The sequence below is a fragment of the Chelonoidis abingdonii genome, chromosome 11 (assembly GCF_003597395.2).
Source record: "Chelonoidis abingdonii isolate Lonesome George chromosome 11, CheloAbing_2.0, whole genome shotgun sequence".
Lineage (NCBI taxonomy): Eukaryota > Metazoa > Chordata > Testudines > Testudinidae > Chelonoidis > Chelonoidis abingdonii.
In genome coordinates this window covers 3,966,574-3,970,642 of record NC_133779.1, presented here as the reverse complement: position 1 = coordinate 3,970,642, position 4,069 = coordinate 3,966,574, and positions in this window count along the sequence as shown.

Sequence of the window (4,069 nt, the reverse complement as noted above, 5' to 3'; positions counted from 1 at the left end):
AGCTGTGTCCTCGTTCGTGCGATAGGTAGTGCTAAGCAGTGAGTGCGATGCATCACCCCTGGTAGGCCCAGAAAAGAATGGAGTCTACCACTGCCCCCTGCAACCCGGCAGCCCTCCCGAATAGCAACCTACCAGGCTCACCCAGAGAGCGCCAGGCACTGCACGCCCCTATTCCTGCCAGAGCGCTTCACACACACTCCACTGGGTAACAGGCCACCTCTCCTGGCATGGACACCTATATTGAGAGAAAAACCCTGAGAGCTGTGTCTAGTAGATGAGGTGGGAGGGAAAACTGAGCCAGAGTGGGACCAGGACTTGCAGCCGCTCAGGAGCGGGATAGGAAGCCCATGTCTCCTGCTGCCCATGGCAACAGGCCACCCCACTGCCCTTCATGTCTTCCATGTTCATCAGTCAGTAGGGTGCCCTTCTTTTCAAGCCGGCAGCTCCCATGAGCATCCATGGAGCATGGGGGCCAGGTATGCAATGGCTGGATGCCTGCCAGCGTTGGGGTTCCCTGCAGCCAGGTCTCATGGGAGACCTCAGGCTGAGTCTCTTGCCATGACTACATACCCATACCTCCAGTGTCCATACTTTGGCAGGAAGGTTGGAGGGCGACCTCTATGGGACGCAGAGGTTAAGGCCATTGGGGTATCTAGTTGCAAATTTCTCGCGCTGTTTAGGAAATGCTTGTTAATTTCATTTGGAGTCTTTCTTCGTGTCTTTTGTTGATGGATTCCGTCTGTCTCTCCCTTTCGCTACTCCAGCGGTCTTAGAAGGCTTCTCGCCTCCACCAGTCCCGCGACTCTCGTCGCGTGCTCGTTAGCAGTATTGCGAGCTCTCTGCAGGGAGTAGCATGGGCTGGGGGACTAGCGGTCAGGACTGTCAACTTCACCAAAGCTCCCCCTACGTCTCTAGGCCCTTCGTTTCCCAGCGGTAAATGAGAATTTCATCCTTTTGAAAATGCTTTGAGGTCTGCAGAGGCACAGAGCTATCCCACTTTCTGGTCTTATATTAGTTGTCAGCGCTTTGGGGCAGGGAACGTGCCTGGGGGTGCCTACATGGTAGACCATTAATACACCTAATAGCATTAAAAATGTTACAGCACCTGACACACCAATACGCTACTACTAATAATATATAAGGAAGAGCTCAGCTGCCCGCAACTGTGGCCGTTGGGCGTCAGGTAAGAACCGGCAGCGTGACACGCTGAGCTAAGTAGGCTTGGGGGTGGCTCTAGGTGCAGCGGAGCAGCATCCAAGCTTCTCTTCGCTGTAGGTGCCACTTAGCGAAGGAGGTGTCAAACGGCCAGCTTCCCCTTCAAAACTGAGGCGGAAGGAAGATCCGACGCGAGCCTGGCTTTTCAGCAGTGGGACCAGCTAGGCCGCATGTTTCTGCCGTCCCTGGCCTCGCTGCAGGGGAGACGGGCAGCGGACGCCTCTGGCCCGAGAGAAGGGCTCTCCCATTGCAGTTGACCATTCATTACACAGTGTCTGGGGCACTTTCGCTCTTCAGTGTATATTTGTCCCTTAACCCCCCGCCCTGGAGGTTTGGAGTGTCCACCTCCCCAGCACAGGGGGGACTGAAACCCACAGGAGGCTAAGAGACTTGCGCCAGCTCACCCGAGGGCTGATGACAGGGTTGTTAGGGAGGGGAAGTACCGAACTCATGCAAGTGCTGAGTGCATTGAAGTGGGAATCTCACACCCGTGGAGAAACTGAACCAACTGCCCCTGGCCCCAATGTTTGCTACACCCCTCTCTGAAACGAAGTACCTTACTCCAAGGGGACTGGGGCTTTGTAACAAACTTCCTCCCTTTTTCTATCAGCAGTGAAGCAAGTGACAAAGTATCTTGCCTGGCCTCTGGGTTGGCACCAAGGGGTGGAGCTTCCCTCCCAGCAAACTGGCTCAGGCTCTTTGCAGAATCAGGGCAGCACGTGTGCCCATTACATTGTGAGCAGCTTCCCCGCTCCAGCATTTGTCCCAAGGCTCTCTGCAGACTTCAGGCGTCAATGTTACAACCTGGGTCACCAAAAATCTGCAGCCCTGAAGAGCCTGAGACTGCTGCTTTTATTGTAGTGAAAAAGCTGAGATTCTGCTGAAGCAAACAAGGCCTTTCCCTGCCAACTGCGGCATAGGAAATCAGCCTCTTCCATGCATTCACTCCGCCAGGGCCGCCAGGCCGGGCTGTGTGGGGGGGGCGAGGCGGGGCGCAAGCTGTAGTCATGAATGGGATGATCAGCGCGGCCCCGCTGTCAGCTCTTGCCGACAGGCAGGGCGAGCATGCGCACAGTGGGGAGGGAGGCACGGGAAACCCGTCACCGATGGCTTCCACCCCTCAGTGCGGCTCTACCAGCCTTCACGTTTGTGGCTGGAGCTCATGAGGTGGTTCCCCCCGTCCAGGCTGACAGGGTGCCCAGCCCCCGTTGCCCCAGCTGGTCGCAATGCGGCTTCTCTCTGCACTAGGGAGGGGGGTCGCTTCCCCTTCCCCCAGGCGAGATCAGCTCGTTGGGCTGGATGCTGCACAGACACAAGTGAGAGAGCTGTGGAGCGCTTAAGAGGTCCCTGCCCCAAACTAGAGGGAACTGGGCACAGGGCTGGGCATGGCCCAGGGTTACCCAGGCAGCGCCACTGACATAATGACCGCCCAGGGCCGAGCATGGGCCATGGAGTCTGGATTCAAACGTTCTGGGCTCCCTGCACCTCCTGGGTGAGCGGGGCCAAGTCTCTTAGCCTCTGTGTTTCAGTTCCCCACCTGTGTGCTGGGGATGGTGACACTTCCAAACCTCCAGGCGGGGTTAGGACAATACACTGAGGCATTTAAAGGCCCATACACTGTGAGTAATGAGGGTCACTGGGCATAGAATCAGACGAGGACCTAGACAGCCAGAGTCCAGTGTCCTTTGCTCTGATCACAAACCCCACTTCCCCTCTTAAGGGAAAAGAACCAGGATCCTGACCCCCTAGTCTTGCCTCCTTTAAACTCTCCACTTTCCTCTCCTCCATCTGCATTGGCCAAGGGGCGGGTGGCGGACATCATTGATTTCATGTTGTAATGTTGCTGCAGAGTCAGGAGCTCTGGTGAATCAGAGTGTTAACTCTGCCGCTAGCTGGAGCTTGCTGCTAGTGCCGGCGCGGCCCAACTGATTTTATTATATTTCTTCTCCGTTTCCAGGGCCGCCAAGGTCTTTGCCCTTCGCTTCCTGTTTCTGCGGATATAGAACTGGCTTCCTGAACTGTGACTTTGAACTTCGTCCCGGCCTGCTGTCCGGCCCTGGGCGTGACGAGCGTGTTGCGTCGGTGTCTTGCGGAAAAGGGCCTCTGAGCGCCAGTCTGCACCTCCAACCGCCTGCTCTGCCTTGCCAAACACGCTCAGGGCTCGCTTGGAGGCACTTGAGACAGCGCGGGCCTCAGCTCTACCCAATTGGTGCTGAGCACTCAATCCACACCCGGGTGAGCCAGTCCTCAAAATGGGCTCAGATCCAATACGGGTACTGCAGATCCGAATTTCAACAGGAGCGAGTTGTAAGATTGGCGAACCCCATTATTAAAGACTGGTTTCCCACGTAGGTTTCTACAGCCTTAGGATCAGTCACACTCTTCTCTTTGTCAGCTAAAGCATCGAGCCCCTTGGGTTGCTCACTGATCCGGGCAGTTTTCTAAACCATTGATCATCTGTGTCTTTCTTCTGACCCCTCTCTGATTTATCAGCGTCCCCTGGATTGTGGGCATCAAGAACCACACGGATCCAGCGCGGTCACCCAGTGCCAAACACAGAGGAAAGTAACCTCCACTGCTTCTCCTCGAGATTCCCCTGTGGAATCGTCCGGGGATCATAGAATCATAGAACCATCAGGTTGGAAGGGACCTCAGGAAGTATTAGTCCACACCCTTGACTCAAAGCAGGACCACCAGCTAAATCATCCAGCCAGGGCCTGTGCAAGCCTGACCTTAAAAACCTCCAAGGAAGAAGATCCACACCTCCCTAGGGAACCCATTCCAGCTGCTTCACCCCTCCTAGTGAAATAGTGTTCCTATCCAACCTAGGCCTCCCCCACTGCAACTTGAGACA